Consider the following 24,524-nt stretch of genomic DNA (forward strand, 5'->3'; position numbering starts at 1 on the left):
AATCAAACAACTTCTTCTCTCAGACCATAATAAAATTAAAGTGCAAATCAGTAACAAAAAGATGAAGAAAAGAATTCTAACATATTTCCAAATAACACACGGGTCAAAAAAAGGAATCTTGACAGAAATTTCAAAGTATTTTGAACTAAATGAAAATGAAAGTAAAACCTATTAAAATGTATATCTCCAGTATGAGCAGGGGAGAGAAATTTCTAGAATTTGGATGTTTATTTAGAAAAGAAGATCTAAAAATCCATCACCTAAGTTTCACCTTAAGAAATTAAAGGATGAAGGGTAAATAAATTCAACAGGCACAAGTAAAAAAAATAATGAAAATTAGAGCAGAAAATGAAGAAACTGAAAACAGGATATCAAGAGAGAAAAATCAACAAAATAAAAGTTCTTTGAAAATTTCATTAAAATCAATATAACTGTAACCAGGATAACTAAGGAAAAAAGATAAAGAACACGAATTATCAACATCAGAAATAAGAGCGGGGAAAGCATTATAGGTAATATAAGCATTAAAAAGATTTGTTAAAGGATACAAAAAACAGCAGTTGAAACTTGATAGCCTTGATGAAGTGGACCATTTCATCAAAAGACTCAACCTACACAAACTCATATGAGAAGAAAGAGACTATCTGAATAGGTTTATAGCTATTGAAGAAATGGAATCTATAACCAACAATGTGATCACTAATATATTCCACTGTACATTTAAGGAAGACAGTATACCAGTTCTCAGCAATCTCTTCCAGAGGGTAGATGGAGAGGGCATACTTCTCAATCACTTTATGAGACTAGCATGAACCCCAATGCCCAAACCAAAGACCTAAAGTAAAGGAAACTGGGCTGAGCATGTAGCTCAGTGGTAGAGCCCTCACCTAGCAGGCATGAGGCCATAGGTCCAATCCGCAGCATGGGGAAAAAAAAAAGAAAAAGAAAACTGGAGACCAATATAAACATTGATGCAGAAATCCTCAACAAAATACTCGCAAATAAAATGCAGCAACAACAACAACAAAAATTATATACCACAATTAAGTGAGATTTTCCCAGGGATGCAAGCCTAGTTTAAATTTGAAAATCAATTCTTTTTTTTTAATCTATCACAGGCTAAAGAAGGTTGAAACTGGTCTAAAACATAAAATGCTCTAAAGAAAAATAAAACTGACTCTCAAAACGAAGCGCCTGGAAAATATCCATGTTGACTCATGTAACTTTATAAAATGATGAGGTGGTAAACGTGCAGGATAAGTACCCTGTTGTGTAAAGTGATTGGAAAAATTGATCATTCCAACCAATTAGGAGTTATTAAAGGCACTAGAGCATGGACAGATTCTTTACACCTGATATCTGGGGACTGTAAACAGTATAAACGGAAGCACTAAGTCCAATTTATTCAGAGGCAAGGGGATGTGACCACTCCATTAGCACATATAAACACCTGCTTCAAAAGCATGTCCGATCATTTCACAACAGTGACCAAGTGCCTACTATGGAGAGGACACCATTCAACCTTCGGGGGGAGGGGCAAGTAAGACTTATACTCTTTTAACAAGACATGACTAGGGTGTTAGTAGAGTTAATACAATTTCATGTTATATGGATAAGAATAATTTTTTTTCAAGTTTCAGTGTAATAAGTGTAATAAAAGAAATAGAGTCTATTGTAGAAGAGTCAAATGCTGGAATAAACTACTCTGTCTGGGGAGAGGGTAGCAAAGGGCCACATTCTGAAAGATAGAAAAACCCCACCAGGTTAGTTTTTCTAGGAGAGGAAGAATTTTCCTCGAAGGAGCAGCATGAAGCAGGCACAGAAAGTGAGGGACTTGTTCAGAAGACAGCCATTTGGCTGTAACATCAGGTATTTAAATTAAAGTTGGCAGAAGCCAGACTGGAGAATAGTAAATGGCAGGTTAGACTAGAGTTAATCTAGAGTGGGGGAGGAGGAGCGGAGAATTTTAAGCAATGGAAGATGACATGACTCTTATTGAGATTTTGAAAAGATCTAATCAACTAGATTTTGGTTGGATATAAGAAGAGGTAAAAAGGTGATTTAATAAAACCATATTCCAGGGTGCCCAGGAAAATAAGATAAAGTTTACTTGGAAAAGACTGTCAGGAAACTCACATCTTAGCTTACAATGTAAATTTTGCATTAAGAGTCTATACTGTAGTAACACCAACATCGCTACAATTCTCAGAGGAATGAATATTTCAAAACCTGATAGTCCAGGAATGTAGTGTACTAAGTCAACTTAAGTGAATTCTGAGAGTTGATTCTCTCTCATACAAATGAAATATGGTTGAAGTAATTCATTGTTTTCTAACATGTCTTTTAAAAGCAGCATAACTTGGTGGATCGTCTACTACATTGCACTTTCAAAGGACCATTTAAAATAAAGCACCACCAAATCCTCTGTGTATGTGGAACAATGTTAAATTCCCGCTCTGCTTCAAGCATAATTAGGTACCCATAACACCATAAAAGTTTTATTAAATTACGGTATTGGGAATGAAATGTAAATTTGTCTTCCAATATGATGTTGGCATTTCAACCTTCTTTTTTTCCAGCTTGAATATCATTAATAGTAAAAGTTCAGGGAATTAGTATAGCTGAAGTATTGGGCAGAATTGAAGGTGTCACATAGAAATAAATGTTAGCACAATTAAATTTTTGAGTCATGCTTCATCTCTTCTGTTCTTCCTGTTTTTAAAATATCTATTATTGATATCATTTCTTATTATAAACTAAATGGTCAGATTGGGTTAAAAACAAAATATCATTTTTCAATTAGCTTTTTATTTGGCTTGTGAAAGATGGGAGACCAATGGCTTTACCTTTAAATTGGTTGTACTACAAAATACCAAAAAAAATAATAATAATAAGCATTATAAGCAACATATATCTACTCAAATTCAAAAGTACAAAGAAAAGACTTTAAAGGGAATATATATTTTTCTTAACACCATGAGAACAGAAAAATGTATTTACACTTCAAATGAACTGAAAAAAATAAAAACAAATATTGATATATTTGATCTGCAATATGAAAGGGACATGGGTAAAAATCATGAAATTCAGGTACTTGTAAGGTATACTTGAGTACTCCAAATTAAAAAAAAAAAAAAAAAAAAAAGCTAACCTAAAAAAAATTTCAGCTGTACCTGAATAGGGAAAATTTTCATTTTTAGGAAAGGAAAATGCTGACTTTATTTCAGACAATTCACCTTGCACCAATATAATAAGTCACCAATGCAAATATTTTCAGGAACAACATCTGTCTATAATATGTCCTGAGCGAGCAAAAGTCTTCCCACCTTCCCCCATGCTCAGGGAGATCTAACCCAAGGAGACTGTGAACAGTTTTCCATTTTGTTTCTCATCAGAGTCTCCCGAGAGGCAAAGGACAGGACAACCCTATGCCACAATATCTGAAGCATGGTTCAACCTGGTGTCCTCATAGATGGAGTCTACACCCCAAGGCTGTTTCGCTCCCCGCACCCCCTACAAACCACCATTTGCTCCAAATGATAAAATTACAGCCTCAAGGAAAATCACACCTTTAAAAGAAATTGTTTGTCTTGGCTGTTCTCATAGAGAAGCTGAATTTTCCTGGAAAGTTAACATTCCTTGTCAGAAAGGAAATAAAAATAAATGTGGTACAGGCAAGATGACATTTGAATCCAAACAAAAGTTTGCCTTTTGCTTTTTTTTTTTTTTTTTCCCGGATCATACAAACTGATGTGTTAAGAAAAACAGTCCCAATTTAGCTTTCCATAAGCCTTTCAAAGTAGTTCATACACATAGGCTCTCACAGGAAGGTTCACTTGCAAACTCTTGTCAAAAGAGAACAAATACGCCATGTGAAAACTGTGTATTGGTTGGGGAAAAAAGTGGATCAACACACAGGCCACACGGGGAAAAGTGCCAGTGGCTTATTTATTGAATGATTCAATGTTTCAGACAAGAGAAGATTGCAGCGTGTCTCATGAGCTGAAACCACCTTCAGGCTGACAGACTTCCACCTACAATACTTAAAAACATCAGTGGATGATACGTTAAGTTGAGGATGCAATTATAAGAGTCACTGCTAAACCTTGTACAATTGTGGTTCTAGTTTGCTGATCGAAGTTCTATTACCCTGTCTACCTTGTGCTACACCAGATCTGGACAGATGAAATATCCATCAAGGCCAGTGACATTAAAACTCCAAACTGAAGAAGTTTGCACTCAGAGTATGGGAAGATTCTGTGATGTTGTAAGGGTTAATTCTGAGCAACAACACCTTTCTACTGGATTCCTGCAATGACCTCATAATATGGCTGTCTGATGATAATCTTGCCTGACTTTCAATCATTATCCACAGCTGAACTTCTCTTTCTTGTGTTTAAAATCTTCAGTGATTCTTCATTGACCACAGGATGAAATCCAAACTCCCTACTGAAGGAGGATAAGGAATGCCATCCCAGAATATGGGGCTCTGGTCACTCGGTGACTCCAATCTGAGGGCACTTTAGGAATGGTAATTGTGGGAGGGGCTTTCTCTGAGCTCTCTTTATCTGACTAAAGACAGATCCTACAGAAGAGACCCACTCATGAATCTGCTCCCTGAGAATCCCATCAACCAGGGAAGATGAACTGTTGTCACAGGAGAGGATATGAGGTCAGTATTATGCCCAGACAGACTATGACATACACTATCACAAATTCTTCAAAGAGGTCCTTCAAGATCCCTTATCCTTCAAGACTCATTATCTGCTGATCAAGACTACTTCTGTCCACTGCCCCACAGTTTGCTGCTGGCAGCACCCCAGCACCTCTCAGATGTCCTAAGCCTCCATTTCCTCTTCCGAACAATGCTGTATAAGCTTCAACCATTTAACCTACATTTGAGCTGCATATTTTGTGGGACTTCCATGTGTACATATGCAATTAAATACGGCTTCTCTCCTGTTAATCTGCCTTCTGTCCATTTGTTCTGGTGGCTCAATTATCGAATGCCGAATAGGGAGAGGGCATGTTTTCCTTCCCTTTGACACCAGAATGGAGAGCCATGTATGTTGGCACCTTCTCTCCACATGCTCAAGTTCTAAGTCCCAGCTGGGATGGCTTCAAATCTCCTATTTTGTCCTTATCTCTGGACAGTGACACACACTGGCCCCTTAGCAAGGAATGCTCTTCTCTTCTATTACTGCAAGATAACTTACTGCCCTCATTACTGGGTAACTTTAATTTACTCACTATAGCTTGCATTAAGTTCTAGTTTGACAAAAAGATCAAAGTAAATCACTCACTTTTCTCCTACATTAGAAAGATGATTAGACCCTAAGGATGACCTAGTGCAGGGTCTGGTACAGTGCAGACACTTAAAAAAATAATACTTTTGAAGGAATGAACAACAACAACAAATTTCACTCAGCTTCTTATTTAAAATCAAACTATCACTAAAGCACTCAGTATACTGAAATCCAAATTTGAGCAGACATGGCAAAATTAGGGGTAATTATCATAGTGCCCTGGGGCTTAATAAGCATTCAATAAGTGTTAATAGCTACCATTATTGTTTACATTATAAAAGAATTTTTTGTTTTAGAAAATCTTTCACCACTACTGTTTCCTTTCCTTTGCAAAGGCATATAAAGATTTTTTTTTTTTTGCCTAAGGACTTGTTAAAATGGAATTTGATCTTTTCCGCAGTCCTTTCGATCATGGTCTTGTTTAAAGTGAAGTAAACCTGGAAAGACAAGGGGACTCCAGTTAACTGTCTACAATTATATCCTATTGCAATGGAAAATAATTACCAGTAAAGATAGATTATTCGTAAGTCTTTATGTGGAAACCAGCAGCAGTGACGAATAGCCCAAATGGCCCACAGATGACTGTAGGAATCTTAGCCATGTGCATATGTGACTCCTGTGTCATTTTAATAAAGGTGCCTCCAGGGCACTAAGTTGGCCTGTTTCTATGCATGTGTGTAACAAGCAAGGCACATGTGTGGGTATTACTCTTGGGTAAGCACTATTTACCAATAAATTACTATGTAGCTTATATTGTAAGGGTCTGGTGATAGGCCTATAGCTTAAAAGACTGAAACAACCATGCATTTATCTTGTCACTACAGGTGCTTACAGTGTAATTACAAGGTCAACAGTTACTATGTAATTATGTAGTTTCAACATTGTGATTCTTAAACAACAAAAAATGTACCCTGTTCTCCCTGTACCTGCTGAGAACCCCTATCTGTTCCAGGATCCCGCTTGCAAATGTTAAATAGTTGCAAAGGTATTTTTAAAGAAAAACTAATCAAGAGAACTTTATTGGAATAATAGCTGTCTTAGAATTATTATACATGACCTCAGAAACCAAGTTCGTTCAACACTTTCATTTTCTTTGGAGGATTTTAAGAAGTACATTTTCTTATAGTAGCATGCCTAATTTAGAAAGTAACTCAGATCTAAGAAGTAACATGGGTAGGCCTTTTGCTTAGCAGAAGTAATTTTATAACAGTTCCTCCTTGTATAGAGTAATGACAAGTCTTATGTTTTTAAAAGGGTGCATTCCTGATTTAATGTCATAGGAATGAAATGATATTAAGTCATAAGTGACAGCACAGCCCCAAAGTTTCATCCTTCTGTAATTCAGATTCTAAGTTCATTTAGGTGGGTCTGCTTAATATTGGCATCACACAGCATATAATTTTGTGGTTGGTTGTGTGTCTGTGAGATGTGACTAATCTCTTACATATTTTTCTTCCAGTATATGGTGATTCTGAAATCATGAGTTTCATTAAAGCCTTATAAAATTCTTTAAATTCTCTCCCCTTTATTCAGAGAAGCAGAAGGACACTGCTTTGATAGTCAATATTTGAACAACTCATGCCAAATTTATTATAGGTTACTATCATACAGAGAATAATAAAGAATTTTTTAATTACTTTAGCTCATAAGAATAGACTGATAGATATTCCATCAATGTTATGATTCCCTTGGATGGAGAAATGCTAAATGCTAACCCAAACAGATTTTAAAACCATAATTACTTGGTAAACAAGGGAATCATAGCCAAATAATTATTCATGAGTACAGATTAAATTCATCAAAAATTTTTAAAAATTTCTTATTGAATCCTTCTGTCTGTGGCAAATTCACTAGGCGTAGAAATATCAAAGTGCCATTGCTTCTTCAGTATGTTTTACACAAAAAGATCAAGCTGTATACAGGTTTTTTGCTATAAGGTCTTTCTTCTTTCTCTCTCCAGTGATAAAGCACAGGTAAGTTATCCAACACTGGTGTGTTCTCATCATTTTAAAAGAGATGCGAGTTCTCTGATGTAGTAGTTCTCTAAAAAGCAGAACCCAGGTAACCACATAATACTATTAGTTCTCATATTTAGATAAAGATTTACTAGGATGACAGTAACCTGAAAAGAAATTCTAGTCTATACGGACAAATGGGAAGGTCCTATTCCATACAGAATTTCATAATAGAAATCTCAAGAGAAAACTAAACAAGCTACTCTCTTGTCACCCAATCAAACCAAGAAACTCACTTAAATTGTTTCAGCATGTATCTTCTAGTAACTGTCCATCATTTTTTACATTTGAAAGTTTCTTCTTTTCAATTTTTCTGAGACTGATTTGGACCTTTCTCTGTAATTCTGTAATCTGAGAATTAAGAATATAAAACCTCTAGAACCGGTCAGACAATGAAAAAGTGCAAGGTACAGATGAATATCTACATACGCACTTTTACATTTAAAAATCAAAATGATCATCTATATACCAAATGGAATAGAAAACCTGGGTAAGAACCCAGATGGGAAGTGAAAATCAAAGATGACATTAACCTTTGCTGTGATGTTTCAATATTATCTGCTAGAATAATACACCGATATTAAGTATAGCACAAAAATTAAGAAAGTACACAAAAAAATAAAACAAATTGTAATAAAGTAAACATACATAGAAACAATGCATTTATGCATTAGTTAGAATACAGTTTTCTACTTTTGTGGCAAAGGTCTAACAACATGGTTTGTTAGAATTCAAAGTGCAGATACAGGGAGCCTTCTTCAGCCTGCTTAGTGTGGAGACACATGGAGAAAACCAGAAATGGGGACACTCACAGTGACCTTGTGGTTTCTGGAAGTAAGAAAGATGTATATTATTAGTAGCATACTGACCCATAGGGTCTGACCAATAAATGATCCTCATTGTGTTTATCCCACACTTTAAGTAGGCATGCATTTCAATGACTGTTCCCATTCCATTTTTAAAAATAATTTTCAGTAAGTAAGGAGCACTGTACCTTTAAGTTTTAAATATAAAAAATGACACTGATTAACCTTTAAAATGGTGCCATTTAATCAAAGCAAGTAGATCTTTAATGGGTTTTAAATGGACTAATAAATCACAAGCTTTTTTTAACATGGAAATAAACGAAATATTTGGGGAAAAAATGCCTTCACCTATTGGAGTATTTGTAAGTGTGAGTTTGGGCATGGGGAGAGGTGATAGGTACATACACAGTAAATCTCTATGTGGTTATGATAGAGAAGGTGACCACTTAACCTTTTATTCCAGTGAGTTCTTAATTTCTTAACATTTTTACTATCCGAGCAAGATAGTAAATGGCAGTATCCGTATGTTTTCAGAAAACTGGACAAATTTTGAGGCCAGGACTCAGAAAAATAGTTGAGCGTCATGTTGAAGGCAATTGATCTTTCCCTCTAGGGGAAAGTGATCAGAGAAAATGAGTGTGTTTTCCTCTCTCCACTCATCCCCCTGCCATTACTAATTCTCCTCAGGCACAAATGAAGAACCAAGTAACCTTCAATCTCCTAAAGTACAGACTGGACTCCCTGTGTTCAGAGCTTAGTGTTTGGGCAAATAACCCGTTACTGTGCCTGCAGACGTGGCATTCTCTCTGCTTTCCAAGAATGGGCAAGTCTGTAGCATACTCTGTGCCTGGCTCAGGGTTGCTTAATGCAAACCAGTTGAGCTGGATAAAAATGATTGCTTGATAATGATAGAATAGCTGTGTTTTTCCTTGGAATCACTTACTGGACTGGCCAAGGATAGTGCCACAGAAGAGCTACCAGTGTGAGGAAGGATAAAGGAAGTGGTCCCTACAGTGGGGAGTTTTAAAGGTTAGCAAGGTGTCAGAGTTAAAGAGCTCCTCAGGCAGCCCTTAGCAATAGCCTCCAGTTTCAAGCACTTACAATGTGCTACATACTAAACTGAGAATTCTGTAGGCAGTACACCGTTTAATCCATGTGACTCAATTAGGGAGGAGCTTAATGTCAAAATTTCACAGATGAGGAGACTAAAGAACAAAGGGATTACAAAACATGTCCAAGATCAAACAGCTAATAAGTAAGACTTAGATTTTTAACAATGCAAATTTGGTCCCATCTCTGTCTTACTTCTTCTGTACCAAACAAATGATCTTCAGGCATGTGCTCTCCCTCTTTCTCCTCAAAGGCAGTCTTTCCTCTGCAGTGTTGATTACATGTCCTCCAGGAACTTTCTACTTTAATTCAACCCCTCCTTATTTCTAGGTCCAGTTCCTGCATTCCAGTGTCTTTTCCCCCATCCATCCCTGCAAGTGCTCAAATCTACCAATTGTTCTCAAACCCATTCTTTGAATCAGGCATTTCTCTAGACAGCATCTCTTTGCTTGGAAAGAATTGTCCATATTTTGCTGCACCTAACCCCTCTCTTGCCTCTGCAACAGGAGCCAGCCCTACCGTGCAGGAACGGCCTCTGTTGAAGGCATCTGCAATCTAGTAATGGACAAGTCAAGTGGATGCTCTTTAGCACTCATTCTGAGGCTTCTGCAGGAGTGGATTTTTTTTTTTTAATAGGCCTCAGAAGTCCTGGTGGCACCCATCTTCCACCTGTGTCTTTCTCTTTTGCCCATGCTCTAGGCACTCTCTGGATGTCTGTGATCTTTCATGATCTTACACAACAATGGACACACTGATGTGATGATTCCTTGGGCAACAGTGCCAACCCAAAGTTCTCATCTGGACATCAGAACTCAGTATTCCTTTGAGTATTAGCCCCAGTGGATACAAGGACACATGCTATAAACTCAAACACAAGAGCATTCAGAACTGAGTTCAGCATGTTCTTACCATTCTGTGCCCAAAGGGAACTTTAGATTTGCATTCTACTCCTATAAGTCAAAACCCTGCATGCCCTATTTGATACTTCAATCTCCATTATAGAATTTATTTTCTTATCCTCAATAGCTCTCCAGCCAAATTCTTTCTTGGACCACCTCACTTGGTTGCATTTCAGAGCCTGTCACTTATACTGAGCTGATGCAATGACCTCTGTCTTCTCCCTCCTGTCTGCATCTGCCCCTTCTGATGTGTCCTTAGAATAGTGTTCCTAGTATACAGCACAGATCATGCTTCATATCTGCATAAACCCTTCACTTACTCAACTCTGCCAGTTCCCTTAGCCAGACTATGTAAAATTTGACCAACCCATCGCTCTTCAGCCCTGTCTCCCATGGCTTCCCTCAGTGTTTCCCGGCCTCCAGCACAACTGAAGATTCTGTGCTCTAATTTTCACATCTCTGAATATTTGCATGACCTCCCTTCCCCACACCTTGAATTATCTTTTCTGCCAAAGAAATATCATTTTCATTGTGATATATTCATATTCATATATGGACATAGCATAACTTGGTTGATTTCATGCCCCAATAATTTGCCTTTGACTCCACTAAAAAATAAATAAATAAATAAATAAATAAATAAATAAATAAAATAAAATAAAAGGAGAGAGACCAGAAAGGAAAGAATCAAGAGAGAAAGGGGAAGGTTCTAGGAAATGAGATTAACCAAATTATGTTATATGCATGCACAAATATGTCAGAGTGAATCTCACCCTTTTGTATACTTTTAATGCACCAATAAAAATACATCATGTTCTCTTTAACACCTCACATGGACAAGAACTACCTTCTCCCTGAAATAGGTTTTTGTCTCTCCTATATGACATAAACACTCCCTTCCTTGACCATATTAGCAAACTTGTGTAATTTGTAGTCTTTATACTTTATATCCTATTATAATTTTATTTTATGCTAGTCTTTCTACTTTACTAGATTTGAAATAAAAAGCTATATTTTCAGGGCTGGGTGTGTAGGTAAATGGTTAGACAACATTCCTAGCATGAATGAAGCCCTAAATTCAACTCCCCAGTACTGAGAAAACCAGCCAACCAATCAATGATATCTTTTCAATCCTTTTGTTATTTTCAGTACTCACACAGTAGGTGCTTAATAAATGTTGAACTAAACTTGACAAGTCAATGGATAACTACCTTTAGTTAAGCTCAAGCAACTAAAAAGGCGACCTCAATTATTTTGCAAATAATCATTATGACTTGGAAGCATTTAGCCATTGAAAAAGTAAGATGTATTTTGGAGATTAATAAATTGAAAATTAGCTATGCATAGTTGCTGGGACTGTAGTATCTTCAGCCAACCAAATGTCCTTGGGCAAATCATTCATCTATGTTTAGTTTATGTATCTCATCTAGAAAGGGAGGTGATCAAGGATTCTCTGAAATCTCCTACCTTCAATATTGATTTTTAATGAGTTCATAACTGACCACAACAAGCAGATATTTAAAGATGAGGATGAATCTGACAAAACAAGTGACCAATCAAATATAAAATTCTATTTGTTGTAAACAACCAGAGCTATGTGCTAAGTAAAAAGGCATAACAAATCACTTCCAACATCTTTCCAAAATTATTTACATAGCCGAACCCTTTCATTTTTAGCTCTAAAAAAATCCCCACAAAACTGTCTTGGAAAATAGTCATTTGGCAAGAAAATGTACATCTTTATAGACACATCAAAGGCATCCCTCTATCTTTTCCCACACATTTTCAAATCTAGTACACAATCACATTATTTGTGGTTCTACATTTCCCTCCAAAATATCAAATTTGTCTTTGATTCCACAGATCCTGAATATTTATATACCTTTCAAGTCAACGTAGTTTATTGAAGAAAGAACATAGCTCAGTCGCGTCTATTAAATATTAAGTATTTTGCTGCAAAGGCAGACACAGGTACACAGCTGTGTGATCACAACCTCCAGAGATACAAACATGATGCTTTCCCCACCTATTTGGTTGCAAATGAGAAGAGGAAAAAAAAAAAAAAAGCTATGCTGAAAGAAAAACTGGCTTAAATAACATGGTGAGCAAGAATGTGGTGTTAAAATGAAATGTTTGAAGTTGCATATTACATCCAAAGGAACACCACCATAATTCATAGTGATTAATGTTAATGTCAAAAATATTAAAGAAAGTAATAATGATTTGTATCTTCATGTAATGGGCTACCCTTTCTTTGATCTTTTATTCTGTTTGATCAATGAAATTAACGGGCAATAAATTTCAAACCAATAAAAAGGAATTCATCTTTTCCCAGTGCATGGGTCAGCCTGTGGGAATAACAGCCACTGGAGGTCAGAGAGACAAATGCTAAGGCTGGTGTTAAAAAGGGATCAGATAATTTTACGACCATTAATAATGTTTGTGGGTCTGCAAGCTCACGTGCAGATAAGGGGAATCCAGTCATCCTCTGGGCTCAGACTAATTACCTTCTGCGTCACAGAGACACTGCTGGGCCAGCACACAGCATGGGTCACTAGTGCACCTTCAGAGGGGGCTCTGCTTCCATTTCAGTGGAGAAGAAGGTCAGCTGCAGACCCTTAGAGGCTCTAAACTCTCAAAATATTGTGGCACTTACTCCTTCATTTGAAATTTACTTTAAACAGTCATTAAACCAGAAAAACAATTTTTTTTTTGCATGTGCTGAGGTTAAAATGGATTCTTTCTTTCTGGATTGCTTTATATACACAATTCAAGAATGTATTCTAAAGCTGAATTGTTCAAATTGTTTTAGTGTCCTTGCTTCCCAGACCCTGGGCACTCTAGCAGTTTGTCTATTAGGTAATTGGACGCTCAGTAGGCAGGGTGCAGGTGAATTATTCTCACAGCTAGGGAAATCAGCATATGCATGACTCTCTAGCTCAAGTCCAGAGTGGCAGAAGCTATTTCAGGAACATTGCTTCCCCAGGCCTTGGTGGTGGGTGTGGATTCTGGAGACCTTCAATTAATACTGGTTGCATAGGTTATGGCTTGTTGGGGATATCCTTCCTATTAAAGGTATATTCCTTAGGTATTATTTCCATCCCTCTATTGAGATCTACATCTGCACTGATATTAATGATCAGTACCAAATACATGTTGAATATGCCCAGAGATACAATCAGTCTTGTATCAACTTCAATGTCAATACCTGTGGAAACTCTGGTGTTTACGATTCACTACCTTCATGCATGTAACCATTTGCTTATGGTGGTCCACTTCCTTTTTAGCAAGTGCCTTTTATGTCATGGAAAAGAGCATCTTATTGGTTTGTAATAACCTAACGGTTACTGAAAACTGACCATTGCATTGCTAAATCATTCCATTCACAGCTCCCAACAGCAGGACATAGCAATTCTCCTAATAGACTTAAAATAAACAGACACCATTTACTTTCATAAAACTGCAGGGGGACAGCTCAGGTTGGCTTTGGTGTGAGAAAATTTATGATCATCAATAATCTGTCTTAAAGATTCAGTAATGCTTAATGTACTTTTAGATTTCTAACCCCAGCAAAGCAAGATTAACAACTGTCAATGGGGAAAATAATAGTCATATAATACTGAGCACTTATTAAAATATATTGTATAGAAAGCAATTTTTCCTCTTACATGGTGGCTTAATTAGACTTCAATATAGTAAAGAATTGCTAGAATAGAAGAATTTTCCAGGACCATATTTAGACCCCCGGATCAGAAGGTTTGACTAGATATTTAAAACATCAAACACCTCTCTCTTAGGTATCTGCCATTGCACGTTTGCCCAGGAACTCTGGCATCTCATTTCTGTTCATCCAAGTCTTTTATTGGCTTCCATGTTCCTGACCCTAATCTCTGAAGTTGATTGATGTTTGCAATTTCACTTGAGGGCCAAAATTCACAAAGACATGTGTCTCACCTGGAGACATCAGCTTTAGCCTGCAGCAATCTACTTACACCTTGTGTAAACCAGAAACCCTCAACATCAAGATTTCCATCCAGGTTACTCTCCTCTAGGAACCATATCCCATCCCTGGTTTGGTCAGGGGACAGGACTGGGATAGAAATATAAAACACAATGACCATTGTCTAAAACTACACGAATACTTGAGATCACCAAGATAAGTAGGTTCAAGAAAGAATGGAATGAGAGGTAAAGACAATGAGTATAGACAGTCCCCCAAAAGCTTTGCTATAAAGCAGATCACAGAAATAGTGTGTTAGCTAGATGAGAGTGTACGATGAGGGTGTTTTTTTTTTTAACAGTAAAAATAATTGCATGTTTAAGAATAAGTGAATGAATCTTATAAGACCTATTTCTACTGCCAGATAGAAGGCTGTGTCTCTATTCGGACAGATAGACTCCCATTGCAAATCCTAGAAGCAAAAGATTATATTAAAGTGTCAATTTGCAGACTAGACCCACAAAGAGGCAAGCAAACTATAGTCATGTCTTCAAACTCCCTCAGGATGTATGTTGGTGAGGCATTAACTGGAGAGAGGGGTTCTTGTGCTTTTATTTGTTATTTGTTCACTTATGTGAACACATATGTACATACATACATATCCATAATTTTTGTACACAAAATTTATCTCAGAACATTATACTTATCTTGGTTATTGATGTGCTTTGGAAAACTAAAAATCTTTAAAGTGAAATGAAATGCTGTAAATGTTGATGCAGGCCTTCACATATCTTAGGTGCACAGATGTTTTTGGCAGCATCCAATCAAAATTTGATGCTGCTTGAATCTTCTATTTTTATAATGAATATTGCATTCATTCTGTTTTGTTTTGTTTTGTTTTCATTAGTTAGCACAACCAGAAAGGAAAACAAAATCGAGTCATGAAACTGCAGAGCGGGCAGTAGGTACGTTGTTCTCAGATGGACAGATATGTTACTGTCAGTGCTATTCCTGTGAACATAGGTGCCTGGCCTGCAGGATGCAGTGTGAGTGGCAGAGATGTGGTAGTCCAATGCTCCTGGTCATTGCTTCCTCAACGAACCCTATGGACCCCTTGAATCTCAGAGCTTGCCAGGGAGCTTGAGGTGATGAAATGCAAGATTCTTCCCAAAGCAGGGATTCATACCCACCCTGCTTGCATGTAGCCAGTCTCTGCTTGCAAATAACCAGAGACAGCAACCTGATCTTCTTGGGGATACCTGGTTTCAGTATTTAAAACAGCTGTGATCACAATAAAGTTTTAATTTAGGTTAGGAGATAGTCTCCCTCTCTGATGCTTCTGGGTTCATTCTATGAAGACATACAGAACTGCAGGATCTCTTTCACAACATATGGAGATGGACACCAAATTCTTTTTTATCTTTTCTTTTACAGGATAAATATGTCCCCTGCCTTTCTAACTCTTCCTTAGAAAGCAAGGATCCCAGGTCCTCCATCATCCTATCACCTTCTCTTGGTGTTTACATTTTCTACCAAATCTCTCTGCAGCTAGATTTGGGCCTAATTCCTTCAGACCAAAAAGAGGGAAAAGCAGATGTCAAATAAAGGCTGTGTATGGCAACAACAAGGAGACTGGGAGCTGTGTTTGGAAGAAAGACTCAGCACTGACTTCATATTCCTGATCATCTTGTAAGGTAAAAAGGTAAATGCTGGGTTTAAAAAAAAAGGTAAGATTGTATCAGGTATAAAGTGGAGAGAGCATAGTCTTGATCACTATCCCCATTTGAGCTCATTCTTGTGGGGACAACTTTTCTCTGCCCCCTGGGTATAATCTAGCTTGACTCCAGGACTTCTCTAATCTCCAAGATTAAAAAAAAATATTTAGGTGACTTTTAGTTAACAAAAATGTTCTTATTTAATAATAAAATGTCTAGTCCATGCTGTTAACCAAAACACTAAGGTGCACTGTAAGTTCCACCTCTCCTTCCTCAGCCCTACTTTATGCCTAAAACCTAAAATCCACCTTCAAGGTGAAGGTTTTGGTCCTCTGCCTTTGTGGACCACTTTGTCTTTTTCTTTTTCCCCCAGTCCCAGCTCTGCTGCTTTGGGTTTTGATCTTTCCAGGGTCGGAGCAGGAGGCAGAGGGTCTGCAAGGCTCACTTCCCTGGCACCTGGCCTTGGAGCCCATCTTCATTCCTGGAAGATGTTCTGGCTTTCAAGGATATCCTCCCACCCCCTTTGCTATGGGGAGGATGTCTTCAAATACCAGAAGGGAAGCCAAGTCTCTGTTGTCTGCTCTTGGGAACATCCGTCAGTCTTGATCCCACAGACATCTCCATCTTCTCCTGACCTTCCTCTGGCTAGGTGGCCATCTTTCAGAATGATTCTCCAACAGAGGCCTCAGAGAGTGTGACTTTTCCTTCCACAGAATCACAAAGTACAAGCCACTCCCTTCACAGCCCCTGTCCTGGCTGCCTCTCCAGCCATGTGGTAGCTTCTCATCTGCAGGAATGGGCCCAGAAGTACCTCATGCCCAGGAGACTGTGGGGGATCTGGGCCTTGCACCTGTGGAGATGTACATGTTGGGCTAAGGGGAGAGGCCAACTCCTTGCTCTTAATCAGATGCTGTGACTCTGTCCAAGAAATTTCACCTTCCATTAAAAGTTCCTCTCTCCCTCTCTACCCTCTCTTGTAGGAATGAGATAGTAAGAACCCAAGAGCAACAGAACTAGGTCACAGGCACCTCTTCTGAAAGTTTTGCTTGGTTGGTCTAGGATTCTTTGACAGAATGGAAGTAAATGGGGCCTGAGACAGGAAAGCAATGGAGAGAGTCCCAATAGCACTTCCTGTTATGGTCACATAGTAAAATAACCAGCAATGAGTTCGTAACATAGTGTTATTATTTGGGTGATATATTTGGTCAAATATCTGAATGAAGGGCTTAAAAACAGAAACTTCCAAATCATACAACCTAATGAAAATAAGAGTAAGACATATAAGTCAACTTAAGATCAGTCAAGAAAATTTTTCTCCTTAACCAATTACATACGTGCCTTCAGAAATCAAGTTATCATAAAGTAACTTAAAGCTTAATGAACAATCATATGAGGGATTTACTTTTGTAGAAAGTAGAAAACTAGAGTCTGTGAAGTTATTAGCTAAAGTCTTCCACAGGTTCAATGTTATGTGCCTTCACCAAGATTGAAGGAATCAAAACATCTTTACATTTATTCATTATGTAACAAATTTTTTAAGATAGATTCTCAAAATTAAAACACTAAAAATTAAAGATAAAAGATAGAAATAAATATTTACAAGTAAATTCTGGTTCCCACACCAGGCTGAGATTGAGGGAAACTTTTTTTTTTATTAAATATGGGATTGAAGATCCCAAAGTAAAATAAAATCTAAATGGCAAAGTCTATTCAGTGTGGGAGGGTCTGTCAAGTCTCACTTAGCATCTTCATTAATGATCTGAGCCAGAGCAATAAACAGCAAGTTAATTAAACCTACAGGTAGTATTAAATCAGTATGAGGGGCAAAGACTGGTGAGAGATGATAAAAAGCCTTTGGAGGTTAGCAGCAGAAACAGCAAATAAAAAAGAATTTGAGAAAGTGCATATATTTAACAGAATAGGGCCCTTGGAAAACAGGACAGATAAAAGCAAATTCCACTGATTATGCAGACAATTAAATATATCCCAGTTCAGTGCCTTGGGAAAATAATCACCAACATCGTTCGACTTTCCCACTCAAAGATATAAGATAATAATAGGCAATGAGAGAAGCCATTCATAAAAGGATTCCTCTTCTGGAGGGAAAAACTGTTTGCATCTAAATAGAATAGAGGAAGAATCCAAAATAAGGATGTTTCACTGGTATAATTTGAGTATCTACGAGGTAACTTACATAAAGAAGAAATTAATATCACATATTTGAAAGTTATAATTCTTTTATTGGTCTACAGAGTGGAAAAAATTAAGATTCTGAAGGGTATAATTTATAAGCAAGTTATCTTGAAATGCCGAGCAGTCATTCAAAACAATGCAAATAACACATACATGTGTACACACGCACACGCACACGCACATAAACACACACACAAAAACAGACTGACTGATCCCCACATAGCTAGCTATTCATTTCGTCTCTTTCTAGCTTAATGTGATGCAGCCACTGGCTTCCTATCTGATCCCCAAAACAATCCTCTGAACTTGATGCTGCCTCAGGACTTTTACACTTGCTCTTCCTTCAATCCAGGGTACTCTTCCCATACTTTTCCCAGGCTGGTGTCAGTCAAATATCCCCTCCTCATAGTACCCTCTGGACCATCATATATAAGGGTGACTTTATTATCAAGACAGAGAGATAACACAGCAGATAGGAGACTGTGAAGACACTACCAAGAAAGTACAAGGGCCATAGAAAATGATGGTGAATGACATCATTACCAAATCATTGCATCAAAGATTACGAATTTAAAGTTTTAAATAAGCAGATGCATTAACACAAATTATTCAGAGTGTGTAAACTTACCAACTCTGTAATTATGTATTTGGTTATGTTAGTCCTCAAATAATAAAATTTTGAGGATCACTCATGAAATAGCATCAAATCAGTGAGTCTATTTACTCATAAAAATCCATACGAAGCTAACTACCATGTGGTTACTACCAGTTTTCTTTTTCTTTTTTTTTTGCAATAGAGTGGAATTAATGTGTGCAGTCTAATGAAATATGCTGCAATTAGAGAACTACTATGCATAGTAATATCTCTGCTTGTATATGTTTCAAATAAAATAGAGTCTGTGGTGACATTCAGGAATGGAAAGAATGAAAAGCAAAATTAAATTGCTAATAGATTTCCAATTGCAGCTGGGTACCTGAATGCAAAATCAGGTTGTGAAAAACTGACTGCTGAGCTTGTCTTCTACCCATCTTAACACATGCTTACATGTATGTAGGTTTGGTGTATGTTCATAAGAAAGTATAGCATGGTCCACAAACCAAGAAATATTAAGGCACTCTCATTTGTAACAGAAAACTACCAACACAAAAGTTTTACCCTACTTCTGGGTCAGTGTTCCCTTTGAGAGAGAAATGTCTGAAACCTTAGAAGAGGTTTCAGCTAAAAGTCATCCTGAGTAGAGGACCCATCAAGTGAAGCAGACTTGTAACCAACCATTGACCTTCAGCCTCAAAGAGACTCAGAAATGATCAACACAGTTAACAGACCCTTTGGACACCAACAAGAGGGAAATAAGAATAATAATCCAAATCAATTTTCCTGAACCACTTTAAAAAATTTCATAGGTAGGCCTGACTCTCTGTTAGCCATCTTTTTTCCTTACTGTCAGAAACAGGAGTGGAATGGATGGCTCTGACTTTAGGACAGCAAACTATTACATTAGTTCATGCCAGCACCTATAAGTCAAGTGACTGTGCAAGAGAATGTCCCAGGCTTTACTGCAGGGTCCTTAAGTTAGGGTTGGGCGGCAAAAGTCATCAGCTGGCAAGTGCACCATTATAAGTGGTCTGAGAAGTAGAAAGCCACATGGAAATATTCAATGTCTTTGTCCCTTTTTTTGACATAGGCAAGAAGTATTCTACTTTTCCAAATAAAATTCAGAACTGATCTCTCTCACCATTCTGCCTGCCCCTGCAGATGCATCAAGCCCTGCCTTCCTTATGCAACTCTGACAGAAAGCATTTTATCAGAGTCTCTGATAAAGGCAAATAAGTACTTCAATGATTATATTAAGGATTTAAGAAAATCGACATACACCTATGGTGAGAAAATCTTGGATATTTCCTTGCAGAATATACATGAAAATGTCTCATCCAAAAGATTTTCCTCTTATTTCTTTAAATATTTATCTTATTTAAAGTGGAAAAAAAGTCATAAAAATCTATGGGCCATACCACATGATATAAGAATTTTGTGTTGTAGTATCATCTATCATGTCTTAAAAATCAGAACACCAAAACTATCCCCCCAGAAACATATTGAGTCATAAATGTTGAATGACACTTTAGATGTTGGCAATGTTTCCACTTTTATTTACTGAAAATAAAAATGCTTCCCCTCATGAGTATCAATGTTACTTGAAATAATAGGTCCTAATTGCTTATGTTCAATGCTTACCTCCCTTCAAATGATGTCATTTTAAAAGCTTCATGGTCGTCTCTTTTTGACATTAGAAACAAAAAGTCTATAATATATTTTCATATAAAAGACAAGAAGAGAATATACAAAATCACTGTAAAATAAACTGAAACTGATTAGCTGGCTTTCCCTTTTTAAACTGCATCTTCATCCAAAGGAAATACCAAGTGAAATTGCCAACAAATCGTTGAGAGGCCACTCATCAGTACAGAAGACTACAATCAGCTTGTCATAATTAACTTCATATATAAAAGAAACATAAGCAAAAGCACAATGCCCAAATATGCAGCTTCAAGATGGAGTTCAGATGGGTAAGAACTAAACTTGGGTCACATTGCTTTATCCTCATTGCCTCCTTTCATAAATCCGGCAGATGACTCTCTGTACATCAGCAATGTTGTGTATGAGCTTGGCTTTATTGGACTGAATCACATTATTTCATGAGGTCAAGATATGAATTAAATATGTGCCTCATCACAATATAGTATGGCCTCTAACTTTGATGCTATTCCTGCAGATATTAGGAACCTGTGTCCCATCCTTCTGAGCTAACACTTCCCCACCCAGGGTGTGACACTTAGGAAATTATTCTGGTAAGTCTATGTGCTCTCTACCTTTAACTTCTGTGCCTCACCAGAGATTTCTGATTGCCCTGTTCATGCCCTGTCTCCATGAACCTACATTATGTTACTTCCATTAACTACACCCCAATTTTCAAGCTGGAAAAGGAAGTCATTTAGGTGAGGGCTTTATCTCTATGTGATTTTGTTCAACCAGAGAGGCAATAAAAACATAGAAGATGGCAAGGATAAAGGTACATGTATACTTCAACAGAGTTAGAAAGAAAATGTGTAAGAGGATCTGTAATATCACAAGAGTTCTGCAGATACCAAATGGAAAAAGAAAGAGAAGACTGGATGGATTAACCTCAGCTTCAATGCAGGGGGAACCGGCTTCCCTGGGATGGAAGGAGAGCAGGGGTAAAGAGGGAGAGGAATCCAATTCACCTTTTCCTTGAATCATTCATAAACATATAGATCAGAATAGTTCTTTTGGCCAAGTATTTATTAGAAATCCTCACCCTGCCTGCTTATAAACAGTTTGAGAAGGCAGACACTACAATATTCATGGCCATGTTTGAGAAGCGACCTTCTGAGCTGACTTTATTATGGGCTATATATATACAGTGCTAGCTAAAAAAACACAAGGGCGTTTAGTTGATTTCCAAGACTTTACTTTCTAGGCTTCTTATTCCCTTCAAAAGCCCCTCCCACTAATGATCAAAACTGTTTTGTAACCCAGCCTTGACGATATGAACACCCAAAAGCAAAAGGAGACCAAACATGTATCCCATGGAACCCTGAGGATTGCATCCAACCCTAAGTCTGAGGACACATTCACAGCTTGCACCACTAAGCACTTCTGTTGTGGTTTATTTGTTGTTCAGTTACATGCATGCATTTTTTGGGGGGGGTGGTTTTACCCTTAAGTACATATTTTACAAAAGCTCATGAAGTTCTTAAAATTAGCTATACCTGTAATCTTACAATATTCCCTAGGCTGTAGGTAAAATTGTACTTATTCACTTAAAATTAATATCCTTTTCTTGGTTCTCTGTGGAATTCTGACAAAACATTGAATTGAATGTTCACACACCTAGGTGTTTTAATCCAGCCATCGTGGCTATCTATCTTCTAACCACAGCAGAGCAAGATTAAAAAATGTCCTGCTGCTCCCAGCCTGAGCCTATGAAATGAACCTGTACGAAGGTCATTTTAGTAGGAAGAAGAACTGAACAATTCACAAAGCTTTAAGGAATTCAAAATAGGCAACAGAATAAAGAAAGGTATTGGGAGGAAGGATCCTCGCCAGCCCTAACAAGCCATTTGGTTCTTGTTATACTGTTAATTATATGTATCCATGAAGCTGTTTTACTTCAGAATCAGCTACTGACTCAAGCTCTCGGATGACTGCGAGTTTTCTAACTTAAGTAATGTAATTTGGGGATCCAGGCTCTGGGTTGCAATTTCTCAAAAGTCTGCATATACATATATTTTTAACGTGAAACTTTCAACATTAAAAATTTCCATAGGTTTGTTAGAAATGACAGATGGCCTAAATTGATTATTGAACTGAAAACCAAATATTCCCTGCTCCCTCAAAGGAATGTTTCCATGAAGAGAATCTCTTGGATCCTGTACCTAAGCGCTAATCTGTAGAATAAATTTTACACATTTTCTACGGTTAAGTTTTCTCACGTTCAAAGGGCAGTTTTTATGTATGTTCAAAAGAATTTCTGAAAATGAGTGCCTGGGATCACCTGGATCACTTCTAAAAGTTACAGGTTCAAGGTCCAATTCCAGTTCTACAAATCATCCTGCTAGAAGGGGTGCCCAGGAAGCAGCATGGCTCCCAGTCCCCTAGGTGATTCTGATGAAAAGCTTACATGTGGTTAGCAACAGGACCAGATAACCCGGGATTAAGGCCCTTTGGCTCTAAACCTGATTACATCCCAATAAACCCTGCACGAAGTGATCCTCCTAAGCAAGAGGATAGGGTGGGCAGTGGGAATGAGGGCAGGTATCTGAAGTCATTTCCTGGAGGATGGGATTGCCTGCTGCCTATTTCTACAACTCCTTCCCTTTACTTCTCAGAACTCTCCCACCCCCTGCTGGTATGACCCAGCATTTCTCACTTCTTTGCTAGGTTCTTGTTACTATAGAGACAGAAGCCAGGAGAAACAGTGAAGATGCAAACACAGAGCTGGCTCCTTAAAGTGGGGAAGAAAAGAGAAATGTCAAGAGACAGAGATAAGCACAGGAAGAGGAGAGGAAGAGAGCAAGTCCACGCAGGACAGAGACCACCACAGGCACATGTCCAGAGGGGCTAGGCAGGTGATAAAATATAAAGCTGGGAACATGGAGAAGAGAGATTGCCTTGGGAGTAATAGGGAACAGGGGTACCTGTTCCATCCAAGGGTGTCACCAGCCAATTGCACTTAGAATGACAGTCTAGAACTGGCATTTTTTTTAATCAAGAAAAGCCCAAAATGTGGGTTTTATCATATTTAAAAATTTTTATTATCTAAGGATTAACAACTTTTTTTTTTTTTAACTCGACTAACCAAATTTGCCTCCAGCCTGCATCTACTAAAGAAGGTGAGGTGATGAGTTTTTGAGAAGGTGGCCAGGGGAGGAGATAGAAGCCCCAGAAGAGAAACTCTGAGATGGAACAGTGAAGAGGGACTGGTTTGCAGTTACTATTGAATACAGGACTCGGAAACTGTTAAAGATTAGCTAGGATGTACCATTGACCCCCAGATAATCACAGGTTTAACTTGTTTGTTTTTGAGAAATCACTGGCTATTTTTGTCAAAATCCCCAATCAGAAGAACTTCCAGGCAACTGTCTGTAAATCTGCTACGATAAAGACCCAGAGCACTTGAGGGGACTCCCAGGAGTGAGGGAGGCCGGGGGGCCCAGTCCAAAGCTCACCAGGCCCCTGCCTCCCAATTCTCACATGGGGAAACTTACAGGAGCCTATAGAAACCCCATATTGCTTTTTCACCTGTGCAAGGTTGTTGTGAAAATAGTAAACCACGCGCTGTGGGAGCAAGGGCTGTAGAGTGATGAAAGACCCTGGCCATGGTCCCTGGCACCCGTGTTACACAAACCTCTACCGTGAGGAACATCTCAGTTACCCGTGATGATGGATGGCCCCACCAAGAAGGGCTGAACGTCGTTCTGGCTTCAGAGAGGAGGAAACAGAGACTGAAGAAGCTAGGCAAGCGATCTGCTTTGGTGCCAAGGAAACAAAGCCATGCTTGGGAGTCAGTACCCGCAGCCCACACTCAGGGGCAAAGGGACCTGTGAATTGGAGAGGCAGGCACCTGAGGCCGCGGAGGTGCTCAGCGCTCCCCTCCCATTCTGCCAAGATGCTTCAGAAGAAAAGCACAATTTATTCTGTTGACTCATCAGAGGACAAAGAGGGTCGTTTAAATCTTCTAGTTGTTCTTTATTACATTTTATGAAAAAGAAAATAGGGTGATTGCTATGGTTGTGTCCTTCGGAACTGGCAAGGGTCAAGGGTCTGTATTATAAGAGAGGGGATGGGAGACGAAAGCGTTCCAGCCCTGCTTTCTGCACAGGAAGTTACCATGCAACCGGGGGATTTATTCATCGGGAGCTCTTCGTTCGATTGCAAATACCCAGAGTACATAAGCCATGCAATAAAAGCTATTTGGCTGGCTTTGGTAAAAAGACTAAAACAAAGTACAACTCAGC

General features: G+C 38.1%; 1 protein-coding gene across 11 annotated transcripts in view; it reads right to left on the bottom strand.

Annotated features, from left to right (window-relative positions):
• The window catches only part of Tenm2 (teneurin transmembrane protein 2), a 1,198,434-nt gene that overhangs the window by 1,132,066 nt on the left and 41,844 nt on the right, over positions 1-24,524 (bottom strand). The window lies entirely within an intron of this gene.

Source organism: Marmota marmota, unplaced genomic scaffold (genome assembly GCF_001458135.2).
Source record: "Marmota marmota marmota unplaced genomic scaffold, marMar, whole genome shotgun sequence".
NCBI classification, from domain to species: Eukaryota; Metazoa; Chordata; class Mammalia; order Rodentia; family Sciuridae; genus Marmota; species Marmota marmota.